Genomic DNA, 18,595 nt, shown 5'->3' with positions numbered 1-18,595 from the left:
ATTGATTTCTGCTCTGATCTTTATTATTTCTCTTCTCCTGCTGGGTTTAGGCTTTATTTGCTGTTTTTTCTCTAGCTCCTTTAGGTGTAGGGTTAGGTTGTGTATTTGAGACTTTTCTTCTTTCTTGAGAAAGGCTTGTATTGCTATACTTTCCTCTCAGGACTGCCTTTGCTGCATCCCAAAGATTTTGAACAGTTGTGTTTTCATTTTCATTGGTTTCCATGAATTTTTTAAATTCTTCTTTAATTTGCTGGTTGACCCATTCATTCTTTAGTAGGATGCTCTTTAGCCTCCATGTATTTGAGTTCTTTCCGGCTTTCCTCTTGTGATTGAGTTCTAGTTTCAAAGCATTGTGGTCTGAAAATATGCAGGGAATAATCCCAATCTTTTGGTACTGGTTGAGACCTGATTTGTGACCTAGGATGTGATCAATTCTGGAGAATGTTCCATGGGCACTAGAGAAGAATGTGTATTCCGTTGCTTTGGGATGGAATGTTCTGAATGTGTCTGTGAAGTCCATTTGGTCCAGTGTGTCATTTAAAGTCTTTATTTCCTTGTTGATCTTTTGCTTAGATGATCTGTCCATTTCAGTCAGGGGGGTGTTAAAGTCCCCCACTATTATTGTATTGTTGTCAATGTGTTTCTTTGCTTTTGTTATTAATTGCCTTATATAATTGGCTGCTCCCACGTTAGGGGCATAGATATTTACAATTGTTAGATCTTCTTGTTGGATAGACCCTTTAAGTAGGATACAGTGTCCTTCTTCATCTCTTATTACAGTCTTTGTTTTAAAATCTAGTTTGTCTGATATAAGGATTGCCACCCCAGCTTTCTTTTGGTGTCCATTAGCATGGTAAATGGTTTTCCACCCTCTCACTTTCAATCTGGGAGTGTCTTGGGTCTAAAATGAGTCTCTTGCAGACAGCATATTGATGGGTCTTGTTTTTTAATCCAATCTGATGGCTTGTGTCTTTTTATTGGGGACTTTAGCCCATTTACATTCAGGGTAACTATTGAAAGATATGAATTTAGTGCCATTGTATTGCCTGTAAGGTGACTGTTACTGTATATTGTCTGTGTTCCTTTCTGATCTATGCTGCTTTTAGGCTCTCTCTTTGCTTAGGGGACCCCTTTCAATATTTCTTGTAGGCTGGTTTCATGTTTGCAAATTCCTTTAATTTTTGTTTGTCCTGGAAGCTTTTTATCTCTCCTATTTTCAATGACAGCCTCACTGGATATAGTGTTCTTGGCTGCATATTTTTCTCGTTTAGTGCTCTGAAGATATCATGCCAGTCCTTTCTGGCCTGCCAGGTCTCTGTGGATAGGTCTGTTGCCAATCTAATGTTTTTACCATTGTAGGTTACATATCTCTTCTCCCGAGCTGCTTTCAGGATTTTCTCTTTGTCTCTGAGACTCGTAAGTTCTACTATTAGATGTTGGGGTGTTGACCTATTTTTATGATTTTGAGAGGGGTTCTCTGTGCCTCCTGGATTTTGATGCCTGTTTCCTTCCTCACATTAGGGAAGTTCTCTGCTATAATTTGCTCCAATATACCTTCTGCCCCTCTCTCTCTTTCTTCTTCTTCTGGGATCCCAATTATTCTAATGTTGTTTCATCTTATCGTATTGCTTATCTCTCGAATTCTGCCCTCGTGATCCTGTAGTTGTTTCTCTCTCTTTTTCTCAGCCTCTTTATTTTCCATCATTTGGTCTTCTATATCGCTGATTCTCTCTTCTGCCTCATTTATCCTAGCAGTTAGTGCCTCCATTTTTGATTGCACCTCATTAATAGCCTTTTTGATTTCGACTTGGTTAGATTTTAGTTCTTTTATTTCTCCAGAAAGGGTTTCTCTAATAACTTCGATGCTTTTTTCAAGCCCAGGTAGTATCTTTAAAGTCATGATTCTGAAGTCTAGGTCCGACATCGTACTAATATCCGTATTGAGTAGGTCCCTGGCAGAGGGTACTACCTCTTGTTCTTTTTGGTGAGGTGATTTTTTTCGTGTTGTCATTTTGTCCAGAGGAGAATAGATGAATGAGAGAACAAAAGGCTAACAGGTTAACAATGTCCCCAGCAAATATACTCTATACAAATCAGAAAAGACCTGAAACCAGGGGAAAAGAAAGGGGAAGAAAGAAAAAAGAAAGAGAAAAAAAAAAAAGAAAAAGAAAAAGATAAAAACAAACAAAAACAGAACAGAACAACAACAAAAAACCAGAATGTGATCAGATATGATCAGGCTAGTGCATAGATCAGTGCCACACACTAGATTTTGGGCGTATTTTGGTCTGTTAGAAGAAAGTGCCTCCTAAAATTTTAAAGGAAGAAAGACTTATGTATGTACAAAATAAGGGTTGATACAATAAAGGGATGGAAGATGATTATAAAGATGGAAATTATAAAAGATTGTATAAAAGGAATTGATAGGATAAGAAGTTGTTTGAAAAAAGAAAAAAGAAAATTAAAAAAAAAGGGAGAGAATGTGATCAGACAGGAGACTAGAACAAAGCCATACACCAGTGATTTAGGGTATATTTTGACCTGTTAGAAGAAACTGTATCTCAAAATTTTATTTTATTTATTTATTTTTTAAAGATTTTATTTATTTATTTGAGAGAGAGAGAATGAGAGATAGAGAGCACGAGAGGGAAGAGGGTCAGAGGGAGAAGCAGATTCCCCGCCGAGCAGGGAACCTGATGTGGGACTCGATCCCTGGACTCCAGGATCATGACCTGAGCTGAAGGCAGTCGCTTAACCAACTGAGCCACCCAGGCGCCCCTGTATCTCAAAATTTTAAAGAGCGAAATGCCAAAAATAAGGGTAACTACTATGAAGGGATAAAATATGATTCTAAAAATGAAAAATAAAAAATGTTTTTTTAAAAAAGGGATTGATAAGATGTTGGTTGAAAAAGGGAAAAAGAAAAATTCAAAAAAACAGTTAAAAAAATTAACTTTGAAAAACTAATGAATCATGGTAAGAAAGCCATGAATTCTATGTGCAGTATTCCCCTAATGCTGGAGTTCTTCCGTTCTCCTTCATCGGTAAACTTGGTCTTGGCTTGCTGGCTGTTCGTGCTGATCTTCTGGGGGAGGGGCCTGTTGCCGTGGTTCCCAAATTTCTTTGCCCCGCCCTTGCCGTCAGGGCTAAGCAATCTGCTCGGGTTTGCTCTCAGGAGCTTTTGTTCCCTGCAAGCTCTCGGTACAGCTTTGGAGGACCAGAGTGAAAATGGTGGCCTCCCAATGTCCGCTCGGAGGAGCTGAGAACTTGGGGCCCCGCTCCTCAGTGCGCCCCCAGAGAAAAACAGTCACTCCCGTCTCCCTGGTCTCCGGCCGCACTCCATGCTTACCCGGCCTGTGACCGAGCGTTTCTATCTCTGGCACCCGACCCCGTGTGGAGTCTCCAAACCCAGCAGATCCCTGCGGTGCGCTCCCGCGCCGCTCCTCCCGGGGGAGGAAGGGGAGTTTCCCCGGATCTGCCGCTTGTTGGGTCCCTGCTGGAGGAGCAGTGGCCCGACTGGGCTGCGGATCACAGTTTATGGCCACCCCGAGCTGAGAGCCCACGCCTTGGCTTCGCCTCTGCAGCCGGCTTCCCCGCTCCGATACCTGGGAGCTCTGCCGCACTCGGGCACCCCCGGTCTTTCTGTGACCCCGAGGGTCCTGAGACCACATGTCCCGCGAGGGTTCCACACCCGCTTAGCCACGGGAGCGACGTCCCTCAGCGGAGCTGACTTCTAAAAGTTCCGATTTTGGGCTCCGCGGCTCTATCACTTGCCAGAAGCGGCCCACGGAGGCCCCCTCCCCCGCCGTCTATCCCTCCGAATATCGCCTCAGATTCACTTCTCCCCACGTCCTACCTTCCGGTAAGTGGTCGCTTCTCTGTTCAGAGAGTTGTTGCTACTCTCCTCTTCCATCTCCTGTGGAGTTCGTAAGTGTTCAGAATGGTTTGGTCCTTATTCAGCTGAATTCCTGAGACCAGACGAAATCCAGGTCTCCTACTCCTCCGCCATCTAGCCGCATAATATGATTTTTATCTTGTAGGGAGTATAGTATTTTTTAAAAATAAAAATTTTCTTTGGGAGTTAAAATTGAGTTGTTAAAAGACCAGGCTCTAGAGTGAGACAGAGTTAGAATCCTGGTTCTGCCCATTACTAACTGTGTGGTCTTGGGCAAGTTACTTAAGCTCTTTGAAGCTCAGATTCCTCATCTGTAAAATGGGGATGCAAACAGCTGGATTTACTGGGCTGTTTTGGGGGTTTAAGGGTTTAAAGCAAAGCTCCTAGCATGGTGTCAGGCACAGAGTCAGTGCTCAGTGGGCATTAACTATTATTTTTATGTTAGATGTTGTTGAAAAATTATTCTGATACTTATTAAAATAGTAAGGAAGACTTTATTCAGGGCTATTGCAATAGGAATATTACAATATTACAATTATAATTACAATAGGGAGAGAGTTCAGGCCCAAGTCTGGATACAGCAGAGATAAATGGGGATTTAGAGCTAACTAGCAGAGTGAGGGGTCAGTAACTAGAAATTACATAATTTTACCAAATTACTACAAGGAGACATCAGGGATAAGAGGCTTTTGTTAAACTGACCTTAACAGGATTCTTGCTAAAGGCGGGAGAAAGATCTGGACATCAAAGTGAGGCATGAAGAACTTGATCAGGTATCCAGAGTGATCAGATATCAAGGGTCGGGGGATTCTTGCTACACTGACTTAGCAGGATTCTTGCTAAAACTGCCCTCAGCAGGCCTGGCAAGGACAGGAGGAACAGGGAAAGCCATGGTGCGGCCTAGTTGAGGCAGAGACTCAGAGGAGCCTAACTAAAGTTTGGTCAAGAAGAGAGTCTTCATCAATGTATGATTTTATTAGTAGTAGTAATGCATTTTTAGTAGAACTTCCTTAAAACCAAAACTAAGCAGCAGTCAGTGCTTAAAAAAAAGAAAAAAAAAGCGTCACTTTCTAAAGGAAATCAGTCAGAACTAGGATTAACTCCTGCTTCGTATCAGCTTTGCTGGAGCCTCTGAGCTTTTCTCCTTGATGTTGGTGCCTGTGCCACAGAACTGGTTATTCCAGCTGGGAGCCCCTGGGCTCATGGTGAAAGCTTCTAGACTGAGTGGAACATACAAGGGCCTGACGGGCTGGTGTCAGGCTTTGCTCCTAATGTGCTTACAGCTCATTAGAGGCCCAGAGCGTTGGTCTTTTCGAGCTTCCACCCAGGTCAGTCTGCAAGCAGGCGGGGGCTGGGGGGTGGCGGGCAGCAACATTTTCAAAACATTCTTGTCATTTTGACCCTGGGGCAAAGTGTGTTGGCCGGGAGAGTACGGCATGGGGTGGGTGTTTAAGGCTAGCTCCCATCGGTGGTTCTGCTCTGGGTCTCTAGACTCACGCAAGCCCCTCTGTCCATCCCAGCCCCCCCCGCCCCTCCTTCCACAGCTCTTCATTATCAGCAGTTCCTTCTCACTCATTCCCTCACTACATCTGTTCTGATTTTTTTTTAAGATTTTTTTTTAATTTATTCATTTGAGAGAGAGACAGAGAGACATAGAGAGAGACAGAGAGAACAAACCATCGGAGCCACCCAGGCGCCCCTACACCTGTTCTGATTTAGAGATGTGTGTTCTGAGTCTATCATAGTGTGACTTGACCCAAAAAACAGTTTTTTTCCCAAAGAATGTGTGCAGACCCCCACCCCAAGCCTGAGCCTTACCCCATCTCCTGCCTTGCTCCTGATGCATCTTAGTCCCTGACAGTGTCTGTGAGCCTGTCTGTCATCCCAAGCCCACTTTCCCTTACACTTTGAAGAAAATATACCTGGGTGAGGGTCAGGAATGGGTTGGGCCAAAGGATGAGGCTAGCTGATTAAATTGTTCATATTGCTTAGTAACATCACGTTTTCAAAAACACCTGGTCACATCAATACAGCCACATCAAAATGTCACCCAGTTTCTCAGTAGGGAGTAACCACTTGGCCATGTCCCTCTAAGGTTCTATTTTGCGTTTCCTAGAGGAGCAGGGCAGGGATGTCGCCACATCTCTCTCTCTTCCAGGCCATCTCTCTCTATTTCCAGGCACTGCCCAGAGGTTCTTCTCACCTCTACCCGTGAATATAAATGTCCAGGTCATTCCCAAGCATGCTCTGAGCCTCTGCATCCCAACAGGAGGGAGAAAGGAAAGGAGGAAGGGAGGAGGGTTCTGGGTGGACCTTCTGAACTTAGATCAAAGATACTCAGTGTGTCCTGCCAGCACCAACCAGGCCCCCATGTCGATATCAGCGCCTGTCAGTGTGTCTGTCTGTGCTTGTCCCAAAGAACTCCAGGCTCCGATCACTGGTACATCAGGTTACCTCACATCCAAAGGCTGTGGGAGTGGAGAGGGTTCGGACACAGCGCTGCTGGGGATGAGGCAGGGATGGGCGTGGCCAGCACCACTCACTGGCCACTCACCCCTTGTCCCCACCGTCATCTTTTCGAAGTCTCAGATCGGTTCCCTAAGAGCAGCCCCTGCCCAACTCAGGGAAAAGCTGTTCTGCTGGGATTTTTACCCACCATGTGACCTTGGAGATGACTAAGCTGTAAATCAGCTATCAAGACTTTTTGCTTTTTCCGCTCTGTCACTTTTTCCACAGTCACACTGATTGTGGGCTCCCCAGGGAGAAGGAAAGGAGGCACGTCCTCCGTGCCCCTGCCCCTCCCCAGCCTCCAGGCTTTCACTTTGCTATCATCAGTCCTGGGATTCGCGCTCCACTGTGTACAGAAAAAGGAGAGGAAAGAGTGCCAGTGAAGTAGGGCCCCTAGATCTCTGCCTCCAGACCCCACACTGCTTTGATCTCAAGCTGTCTCGAAATGGAATGAAATGATAAGGCGAGTCCTTTTTTTTTTCTTCTTTTATGGGGGGTAAGGGAGAGAGAGAATCCTAAACAGGCTCTATGCCCAGTGCAGAGCCCCGCATAAGGCTCGATCCTTGGACCCTGAGATCATGACCTGAGCTGAAATCAAGAGTCAGAGGCTTAACTGACTGAGCCACGCAGGCGCCCCAGGCGAATCCTCTTTTTCCCCTTTGAGAAAATTTCTAAAAAAAAAAAAAAAGAAAATTTAAGTGGCCTCCTTGAACATACAGACTTTGAAGGGACTAGGAAAAAGAAGCTACATGTGTACTTTTAATATATTTTTTGTTACACCTATTAAAAACAATCTCAAGTTGCAGAAAATTTAGAATACTACTTTTTTTAATTTTAAAAGATTTTATTAATTTATTTGCCAGAGAGAGAGAGAGAGGGAGAGTACAAGCAGTGGGAGTGACAGGCAGAGGGAGAAGCAGGCTCCTTGCTAAGCAAGGAGCTTGATGTGGGAATCGATCCCAGGACCCTGAGATCATGACCTAAGCCGAAGGCAGCTGCTTAACCATCTGAGCCACCCAGGCGCCCTAGAATACTACTTTTTATACTGTTACATTTCATAAAACAATTTTACTTAATCTTTTACATGCATTTTTATCATTAGTATCATTGTCTTCATTAAAGCCATTTTGGGGTCATCTGACATTTTCCACAGCACGTCATCTTCCCCCGTGTCCAAGTTTGTACAACAGAACTCTTTGAACCTGTAAATAGTGCTGTCACTGGAAATTTTACAAGGCAGGCATTGACTGAGGTTTAGGTTTTAGTCATTCAGATTTGTCTATCTTTCCCTTTTTGTGAACTCTGAGTTCTGTTCCACTGGAAAGGAGAGACTGGAGAACTCAAGTGTCAGTCCTTTTCTGAGGGCTAGTTTTGTACACACACAAACAAAATCCTTGTTCAGTATTAGGGCATACGCAGCATTAATGAATCTTTATAGCTGCAGGGTGGTGGTCAATAATTTCTTTTAATATTTCAGTATGAGTTGAAATGGCTTCATTATTTTTTATAAAATATTTTTATAAAATAATTTTATTTTTATAAAATAAAAATAAAAATAATGCAAGCTTTTGGCAAAAATGTCAAACAGTATAGAACAGTACTTTATTATTTTTTAAAAATAATATTTTATAAAATAAAATTATAAAATATTTTATTTTATAAAATAATTTTATAAAACAAAATTTATTTAAAATTTATAAATAATTTTTTAAAAATATAAATACCATGTATTTCCTGATTAGTATCAAATAAGTAAGCTATCTATCCCAAATTCTGGTCTCAGAGAAAAAGGTCAGAGACAATCACAAGCAAAGTGCTTCATATTATCATGTCCATTTTTAAAACAATGAGATCCTTTGGAACAATCACTTCAGTCTTTCTTTTTATCAGAGATTTCTGTTGGTCCTTTTGTTGGTAATCCATTTATGTCTGCGTCCTTACAGTCTACCTTGCCTTTGTTTTTATCATGGGATTCTCGAAGAGCTTTTCTAGGCCACATACGACTAACAAGGGGGAAATCAGAGGATATATGTATGGCTCCAGGAATTTTTTTGTAGATCCAGAGCAGAATCGGAATGACGATGCAAGGAATGCACACCATCCTCTGAGGCTGGAGTTCCTGAACGGCCGCTACCACGGGTCTGAATGTAAATGTCTGCACTCTATAAATAATTTTTATAAATTAAATTAAAATAAAATAAAATTGTATAAAATAAACTTATAAAATATTTTATTTTTATAAAATAATTTTATTTTTATAAAATAAAAATAAAATAAAAATAAAAATAATGCAAGCTTTTGGCAAAAATGTCAAACAGTATAGAACAGTACAAAGAATAAAGCACCAACAAACTAGGAGCCAAAGATAACTACTGTTAACATTTTGGTAAACACCCTCCCAAGGATCTCTCTTTTTTTTTTTTAATTTTTTATTGTTATGTTAATCACCATATATTACATAATTTGTTTTGGTGTAGTGTTCCATGATTCATTGTTTGTTCATAACACCCAGTGCTCCATGCAGAATGTGCCCTCCTCAATACCCATCACCAGGCTAACCCATCCCCCCACCCTCCTCCCCTCCAGAAACCTCAGTTTGTTTTTCAGAGTCCATCATCTCTCCTGGTTCGTCTCCCCCTCTGACTTACTCCCCTTCATTCTTCCTCTCCTGCTATCTTCTTCTTTTTCTTTTTTCTTAAAATATGTTGCGTTATTTGTTTCAGAAGTACAGATCTGTGATTCAACAGTATCCCAAGGATCTCTTTAGGCATACACACAGAAACACCCATATGCATGCACACATATATACATAGTATATAAATGGGGCCATATTATACATGCTATTTTGTAATGTAATGCTTTCCACTCAATAATATTTTGTAAGCATTTTTTATATCAATATAGTTATACAACATTATTTTAAATGGGTGCCCTTCTGTGTACATAGTATAATTTACCTCTTACTCTCCATCTGATGGATTTGGGGGCTATTTCCAGTTTTCTTTATTATCAACAATCCTGTATCTTGCTGAATGTTCCTGTTGCTTATAGCAGTTTTTTGGTTGATTCTCTTGGGGTTTCCAGATATATAACCACATTGTAGTAATAACTTTATGTTGCTATTTCCAGTTTTTATGCTTCTCATTTCTTCCTCTTGTGTAGTTATATTTGTAATGACTTATTTGGAGCCCAGCATGGGGCTTGAACTCATGACCCTGAAGTGGACACCTGAGCTGAGATCAAGAGTCACTCAACCGACTGAGCCCCCAGGCATCCCCAGTAGTTATATTTATAATTACATTTATATTACCCTTGGGACCAGGTTAAATTATAATAGAGAGTGAGCCTTCTTGTTTCTGACTTTATTGGATTGCTGTCTTTAGAATAAGTGTATGTATGTGTATATATTATATATATGCATATATAATATACACACATATATGGAAAAGAATATTTGTTATATTAAGGAATATAATATCATATTAAGGATGTATGTGTGTGCATATATATATATATATAAATATATATACATGTATATACACACACATACCCAAAGAATTATTCAAAGATTCCTATTTAATTAGGCTTTTTATTTTTTTATTTATAGTTTTTTCTCCAAACGTTTATTTGAATTCCAGATAGTTAACATGCAGTGTAATACTGGTTTCTGGTGTAGAATTTAGTAGATTCTACAAAACTGCTTCTAAATCTAGAGAAGATTCATCATTTACATACAATCCCCAGTGCTCATCACAAGTGCCCTCCTTAATACTCATCACCCATGTAACCCATCCCCCTGCCCACCTCCCTTCTAGTAATCATCTGTGTGTTCTCTATAGTTAAGAGTCTGTTTCTTGGTCTGCGTCTCTTTTTCCCCCCTCTATGTTCATTTGCTTTGTTTCTATTTCACATATTAGTGATATCATATGGTATTTGTCTTTCTCTGACTTATTTTGCTTAGCATAATACACTCTACTCCACCCACGTCATTGCAAATGGCAAAATTTCATTCTTTTTATGGCTGAGTAATATTCCATTGTGTATATATACCACATCTTCTTTATCCACTCATCAGTCGATGGACATTTAGGCTCTTTCATAATTTGGCTATTGTTAATAATGCTGCTATAAACATCAGGGTGCATATATCCCTTCAAATCAGTTTTTTTATATCCTTTGGGTAAATACTTTGTAGTGCAATTGCTGGATTGTAGGGTATTTGGCTTTAAAAAAAAATCAAGACTAGGGGTAGAGGTTTGTCAAATGCCCTTTCAGCCCCTAAGGAATCAGTATGGCTTTTCTCCTTAGATCAATAAATATGAATAATCAATACATTTCCTGATATTAAACCATCTCTACCTTCCTAGAATCAGCTTTACTTACATAAGATATATTGTTGTTTTGATGTGCCGTTGCTTTCTGTTGATTAATATTTTATTTAGGGTTTTTGCATTGATATTAAGTGAGATTTGTCTTTAGTTTTTACTGTGTGTGGAGTATTGAACAGGTTTTGATATCAATATAATACTCTCTTTGCAGAAATAACTTAGAAGTTTTTCTTTTTATACTCTAGACAAATTTAAATACCATTGAAGTTACCTGCTCTTTGAAAGTTTATATAATTCTGCGAGGAAATCTTGGGCCTGGTGCTTCTTTTTTTTTTTTTTAAGATTTATTTATTTATTTTGAGAGAGTGAGAATGAGAGAGAGAGAGAGAGAGAGAGAGAGTACATGAGAGCGGGGAGGGTTAGAGGGAGAAGCAGACTCCCCGCTGAGCAGGGAGCCCGATGCTGGACTTGATCCCAGGACTCCAGGATCATGACCTGAGCCGAAGGCAGTTGCTTAACCAACTGAGCCACCCAGGCGCCCCAAGGGCCTGGTGCTTCTTGAGGGGGAAGTTTTTTGACAACTTCTTCTTCCTTCTCTAGAAACTGGACACCACTCAAGATTTTTGGTTTCTTCTGAGATATCTTTAGGCAAATTATATTTTCCTAGAAAATTTGCTATTTCATTCAGATTTTCAATGTATCTATTTAGGTTTGAGTGGTCTGTTATGTCTCTGAATTTTACTGAATGCTTAAGCAGGATGGGCTCGAGCTTCGCTACCAGTTTAATTAGCGGGCCACGCACATTCCTCCCAGCCACCCCATGTTTCCAGCGTCCAGATTCTGTGGACCTGTCCGTTTCCTCCCTCTGCATGCTGTTGCCTACACATCATCCCACTGCAGCCCCATCGAATAGAGCTCTGATTCCATGGTTTCCCCAAGTACCACTGACCCAAGATTGTGGGTGTAGCAGTTTACAGACAGTTTTTTTTTTAAAGATTTTTATTTATTCATTTTGAGAGAGAGAGAGAGAGCATGAGCGGAGGGGAGGGGCAGAGGGAGAGGGAGAAGCAGACTCCCCACTGAGCAGGGAGCCCGCTGTGACACTCGATCCCAGGATCCCGGGATCATGACCTGAGCCGAAGGCAGAGGCTTAATGACTGAGCCACCCAGGCGCCCCCATAGAGGAGATGGGGGACCTTGATCTCAACACAGCAAACAATTGAAAATTATACGTTAAACTCTTCTGTTCTTTTCTTCATGTCGTCTCTTGGCCTACCTCTTGTTGCTTTGCTCTTTTCTCTTTCTAGTCTAGCATCCTTGCCCCTGCCCCTCAAAAATTTTCTTACTTATTATGGAGGGTTTTCTAGTTCTTTTGGTCTCTCTCCTCCAGTTTTTATGCTGGAGTTTATCTTTTCACAGTTAAATACACTAGAACCCAGCAATAATGGTGCCCTGGGATGATAAAATTGGATATAACACAACGGACAATTTTTCCCTCCCTCTGCATAGCTGGATTTTAAATTCCAGTCACTTGGGATGGGAGAGTGTGACTGGGAGGTGGGGGTGGGGGGAGGAAGTGACTCCTTTGTGACCATGTTGAATGCCCTCAGTTTAACGTAAAGCATTCCTGACTCCCATCAGGACACTGTCTGTCTTCCCGAGGGAGGAGGCCACAACCCTAGTGACACTAGCTGGTCAGTTACCGAGTCTGGCTCTTCCCAACCCGGTTACACCCACCCTACACAGGATTTTGACTGGAGGGTGTGTCTCCCTGCCTCCCTGCCTCAGTCAAGAAAAACCAAACAGCTCTAAGGAGTGCCTCCACAGTCCCACATGCATGCACATTATTCGGTAACTGGAAACCCTTCTGAAAAATATTGCTTTTCATTAACCTTGCAATAATGCAACTTAAGCATTTCATACAATTGGATTTTCTGGATTCCATTTTTTGCATTATGGGGGTGTTTATTGTAAACATCAATACGTTTTGCTGAACAAGAGGAAGTCTGCAGCCAGCTTTGAATAGCATTTTTTTCCTCCTTCATATACTAGAAATAGAGGTCATCAATGGCATCTGGGAAAATTCAATGTTCTCCTCCTTAATGTTCTCTCTACAGTTTGTACCTGAGTGTATTGTATTTGAGGATTTTACTTTATGTGTCCCCTGCTAACGTACGAGCCCTAGGAAGGGCTTTCTTTTCTTTAGTTTTTCAATCCCAATGCCTTGCCCTGGGTCTGGCTCACAGTAGGAGCTCAAGAAGTGTGGTGGAAGAATTCATAAGAGGCCAGGGGATGAATCAGTATGTGGCTGTGATAGGAACTTGGTGGTGCAGCTCAGAAAAGGCAATGAGTGGGTGAAACCGGGATGTTACTCCCAGTTTGGGCCCTGTGGGGTAAGATACTTAGCTTCTCTGAGTGTCTATTCCTTCTCTATAAAATGAAAATAAAAATATCTAGAGTATCTATCTCATGGGGTGGTTGAGTTTACCAAAGAATGTAATGGACATGGAAGGCACTTTGGAAAGTATACTGAGCTGCACAAGCTTGATGACTTAATCATCTAATGCATGGGAGATGAGCGTGCATCTAATGGATACACGACTATGCTAATAGGCTTCTGACTTCCATCCGAGCTTTACAGTGGAATAAGTATCCTGAAAAACTCATCTTGTGAATTCCTAGAATAATTGATAAAGCACAGCAAACATCTCTTGAAATGCAGAGCTGGGCTTGCCGGAAATTAAGAGAATCTCTTAGGGGGCCAAAAAGGTGCAGTGGGGCTGCTGATGGCAGAACCAGGTTTTAAGCACTCTGGGGGAGGGGTGGCAGGAGACAAGGCCTCAGGCTGGAGTCAGCTTGGGAATTGGAACTGCAACCCTGCATAAAGCTAGGACCCTTGTGAATGAATGTGCCTGAAGAAATTTTGTCCACCAGCAATAAGAAAAACAAAAACAGAGACATGTTATCTGTTTTATCCTGGGCGTGGGTGGAGGAGAACAGAAACCTCTTTTAAGCCTTTACTTCTGAAGATCTGCTGGGACACTCTAAAGTAGAGTTTATAATACTCAATATGTGTAATTTATAAATATGTACATTTTAATAATATGCAATAATGTGCAATGATCCCATTTTTAAGAGAACATATACTCTCGTCTCTTGTCCCATATGCACTCACATACACAGCCCCTCTCTTTAAGTTTGCATATGATTCGGTGAGCATAAACAAAGTACAGGAAACATAGCAGTTGTTAGCAGGGGTGATCTGGAGTGGGGACATAACAGCAAGAGGGGCAAGGGGCGAGCAAAGATGGAAAAGAGGCCTACCCAATCCTGGTGCTTGCCTTCTTCCTCCCACCCATGCCATAACACCCTACCCAGGCTTTTGGCTGGAGAGTGTCTCCCTGCTTCCTTGTCTCAGCCAAGAAAAATGAAACAACTTCAAGGAGCACCCCCAGCCCCTTGCCTATGGAGCAAATGGGGAATGTGTAGGGTGAGCAACGCCAGTGAACAAATAAATGACAGCTCCTGGAAATTCAGTTAAACACTAGTGTGGACGCCACAGTTAACTGCAGCCATTTAGTGACTGCTTGCTTTGTGGCCGGCACTTTCTAAGTCCTTTGCATGTATAACTCCTTCAGCCCTCATAACACAGGGATCACCCTTGTTCCCGTTTCATCCACGAGAAAAGGGAAGGGCAGGGAGTCCAGAGAACGTGTGTAAGTTCTCATGTCCACCTCCCTGACTGGGGGCGTCAGGATTCAGCCCCCACGGTTCACTCCCCAGTGCAGGCGCTTGGTCACCGGGCTAAGATGTATGCTCATGGAGGGCTGTATGCATTAGTGAAGATTTTTGTGTCGAGGGTGGTCACATGGGTACGTTTTGAATTATTATTGTTGTAATTTAATTTTTCTTAACCTTTCTACCCTTAAAAATAAAGAAGAAATGGAAAAAAGGGCATCTGTCATCTCTCATAGCCCTCTCCCCCACTCCCAGTACCTAACTCAGTGACCGGGAGGTACTGAGTAAGAGTAGCTACTGCATACATCGTTGGATCCGTCCATATAAAATGTGATTTAGGGAGCTCCCTGCCAAAGTGTAGGAGTAAAAGAAGTGTTTATTGGATGGAATCAGAATGAATCATGGAGTGGTTTCCCGTTGATTGCAAACCGAATCAACAGCAGTGAAGGGCAAACCAAGCCAGTAATCCTACACATTTAGGGAGACAAGAGTGTGATTGTTGCAGCCTTCATGTTTCCACACCTCAGGCTGCTTTGAATGATTAAAGTGATGTGTGATTTTAGTGCTAGTTTACATTTATGATATGGCGTCTTCCTTCTGAGTGTCTTCAAGCCTTAAAATACACCCTGCTGGCTCTCACTGCTGGGGAGCAATGTTGATTATTTCACAAGAGGGAAAGTGGCCGAGCAGGGGATTGAAGTGCCTCAGGTTTAGAACTCAGAAGAGGGCAAAGGGACCTTAGAGATTTGGGGAAGTGGAAGTCTATGGTGGAGAAAAGTAGAAATAAATGAGGCTTTGAAGTCACACAGCTGTCCAGACAGCGTGGGATCCAGGTCCTTAGGTTTGCGATCTTTCTTCTCTTGGAGTTTCAAAAGTGTCAGTTTATTAATTTAGTTGCCCTGTTATAGAACATTAATGGCCAGTGAATTGTCTCCTTCAGGGAGAGCTGAAATGCTTTCAGAAATTTGCGTGATGACCGTGGAGTCAGGGTGGAAGTAGCTGATGATGTTAACGCTGGGAGTCAGGGAGCTGGGGAGGTCCAAGGCTCTCACCTCCACTTCAGGTGGGTCTGCCAGGTAGCTCTGAAACTCCTGCCCCCAAGGCACAGTGCAGGGCAGGGCACAACCCACACATTCTTGTCCTCTACAGGGCTCCCTGCTTTTCCTAGTACCTGCTTTTCTCAGACAGGGCCCAACATGGTTAACTCTCTATACCCTTAATCCAGTGACTCACCTTTGGCAACTTTTTGGGGACTTACCTGGAAGTTGGATAATAAATGCTGATATTTGTGGTGCCCAGATGCTGTGCTCACATTTTGCAAGTACTGTTTATCTCCTTTTCATAGATAAAACACCAGAGGCTCAGAGAGGGTGAGCGTGGGAGGTACTAGAGTGTGGTGCTCAGGAATCTGGAATTTGGAGTCAGACAGATATGGGGTTCACTTTAGGCAAATTATGTAGCCCTTTAGTGTCTTGGTTTCCCTGAGTTATTAAATGGGGATAATAATATCCTAATTGCATGACAGATATAAGGATCGTGTGTATCAAAGTGCTTAGCAGACTGCCTGACCCCTAGGAAATCCCTAGTAAATGAGAGATACTATTAGTACTGAATAGTATGTGTGCAAAGTCACACGCCAGCAAGATGATAAAATCAGAATTTGAACCCAGGTCCATTTCAAGCTGAAGCCCACTGTGCTGAAATACTGAACTGCTGTAGGTTCTCTGACAAAGGCTAGTCGTCCCTCTCAGAAGCAGGAGTGGCCACTTGAGTAGAGCTTGTCTGCTCAGCTTGGGAGCTGATATCACCTCTACTTTTGCTCAAACCCTAAAGGCTGGTCTCCAAAGTGAGGGGCATGCACATCTGGGGAGCCCAAAGCAATCTGCTGGGGGTTGTACAAAAACATTAGAACTTCTACTTCTGCTTATTTTGTTTTTGTTTTTATCTGATTTACATTTCCATTCTTATGAGGTTTATGAAGGTCATATTATGTTAGGACAACAGAATGTGCCTGTAATTTACAAATAAATGAATAAGATGTATTGGGCATGCCAAAATATTTTTACAGGTTGGGATGTACAATTAAAACACTTGGGAGGCTTCTTGTTGAGATAATGGTGCAAGCAAGGTTATGACCATAAGTTAGGTCAAGTCTATGGCAATTTACAAAGGATGAGCAAATGAGAAGTCTGTGTATACTGGGACCTCAGATGCAAAATTGATAACATTTTACCCAAGAACTAGTTAGGCAAAGTGAAGGTGGGTTCTGAATCACCGTGGAGAGCCCAGGACATCTAGGTGACTCTGGCTTGGAAGGTGCATGCGGGGGTGGGAGCTGTTCAGGAGTGACGCTGTCAGGGATGTGGAAGGGAACCTTCTGCAGCATAGCTCTCCAAATACAAATGCTAACTAATAGCACATTCATGATCTCACTCTCTTAACATTTGTGATTTGATTTTCACCATCTTGCTTGGAGTTTCACATCCAGTTGTGAGCTATTCTGTGACAAAACCAAAAACATCAGCAGGGAAGATCTTCGAACACTTTTCTAATTCAGTGGTTTCTGGCCCCACTAGTTCCATGGGAGAAGGAAGGTTTCCATGGCCAAATGCTTATGGGAATTGCTGGCAAGACAAAGGTAAACTGGTCTACTCGCTGCTGGACTTGTCAGGTGCATTGTTCTAGAAATGTGCTCCGTGATTCCAAGAGCAGAATCTAGCCTGATTTTCCCATTATTTTCTGTCTCAATCAGAGAGCACCCCCTATTTTTTTTTTTTTTTTTGTATAGATCATCTCTGTGGGACACACTAGGGAAAAATGAATGAGGACATTCAGGTTTAGAGAAGGAGACTGATTTGTCAAAGGTTATGACTTGAGTTATGGCAGATACTTCTGTGCCAGGTACTGTGGTATAAACCCGAGTAAGGCAGAGTCCTTTTCTGTTGAGGGCTCACACTCTTGTTAGGGAGACAGTTATAATATGGTGTTATTTTAGAAACATACACAGCGTGCTGTGCTTCTCAGAGGATGCAACAGTGAACTCTGCAGGTTTAGAGCTCTATCTACAATATCAGACAATTCCAGGACTTTAAAAAATGAGTATCTTGTTCAGTACGTATAAGGATTCCACAAAGTACTTGTGTCTATTATTCCAATCATTCTGCATCCATGAATTTAAGAATATAACGGGGACAAGGGTTTAAGGAGAAGCAGTGGTGTGTTGGAGACAGCTTGTGGGCTTGTGCAAACTAATTGTGCACATGTCTCCCCAGTCCCTCCTTCTGCGGCTTTCTGAGGGAAGCTAGAAATCAGCTATGCCAAAGTATTTACACCATGGAAAACACTAGAAATCAAGGCCCCTCCCCCCATTGTTAAACATTTGCCAGCATGCCACTGAACAAAGATGTTCGCTATTTATAATAATCAAGACTTTGGTACAAACTAAATATCTAGCAAGAGGACACGTTAAATGATGTTCTGTTTTATCCAAAGATGCTTTTCCAGTTGTTCAATTCAGAAGTGTTTTAAAGTTTTCCTCATATAGTTTTTTTTCTGGGAATCCTTTTTATTATATTCTAACAAATTTTATTGTATCTCTAACAAATATCTCTGGCTGCTCTTGGTGTTGGTCATATTCTGCAAAACAACTTCTTGGGTTTGCAACTCTAGCTAATTAAAATGCTTTTCCTTATACTGGTCCAATATATTTTCCCTGTAATTTATGACTTCACCCCAGGTTTTAGTTTAGCTCAATTATAATAACATATAAGAACTATAATTTCCCTTCTCAGCTTGCCAATAGGAGTTTAAGCACATCCTTTTTTTTTCTTTTAGGTTTTATTTATTTATTTGAGAGAGAGAGAGAGAGGGAGCATGAGCGAGGAGAGGGGCAGAGGAACAAGCAGACTCCCTGATGAGCCCTGAGCCAAAGTCAGATGCTCCAAGCCCACCCTAATTGGCCTCTGTGCACCCGTTTACCTCCTCTACCACTACCTCCTACCCTTACTTTGCACCCTAGCAATGTGGAATCACGTAATTCACCATGCATCCCCTCCCTTTTCATGCCTCTGTGTCTCTGCCCATGCTTCTTCCTGTAGTCTCTTGCCTCTTCATCTTTCTGGTAAAC

The 18,595-nt window shown here is 42.0% G+C and overlaps 1 protein-coding gene and 1 pseudogene across 2 annotated transcripts in view; one reads left to right on the top strand and one right to left on the bottom strand.

The window, feature by feature from the left end:
* The window catches only part of PDE1C (phosphodiesterase 1C), a 625,988-nt gene that overhangs the window by 13,054 nt on the left and 594,339 nt on the right, over positions 1–18,595 (top strand). The gene's annotated exons all lie outside the window — the stretch shown is intronic.
* On the bottom strand, positions 8,240–8,504 carry LOC114200201 (UPF0729 protein C18orf32 homolog; annotated as a pseudogene).

Source organism: Eumetopias jubatus, unplaced genomic scaffold, assembly GCF_037043125.1.
Source record: "Eumetopias jubatus isolate StellerSeaLion01/CBP00866 unplaced genomic scaffold, mEumJub1_p1.0 scaffold_14, whole genome shotgun sequence".
Lineage (NCBI taxonomy): Eukaryota > Metazoa > Chordata > Mammalia > Carnivora > Otariidae > Eumetopias > Eumetopias jubatus.
This window is presented reverse-complemented; position numbering and strand designations above follow the sequence as displayed.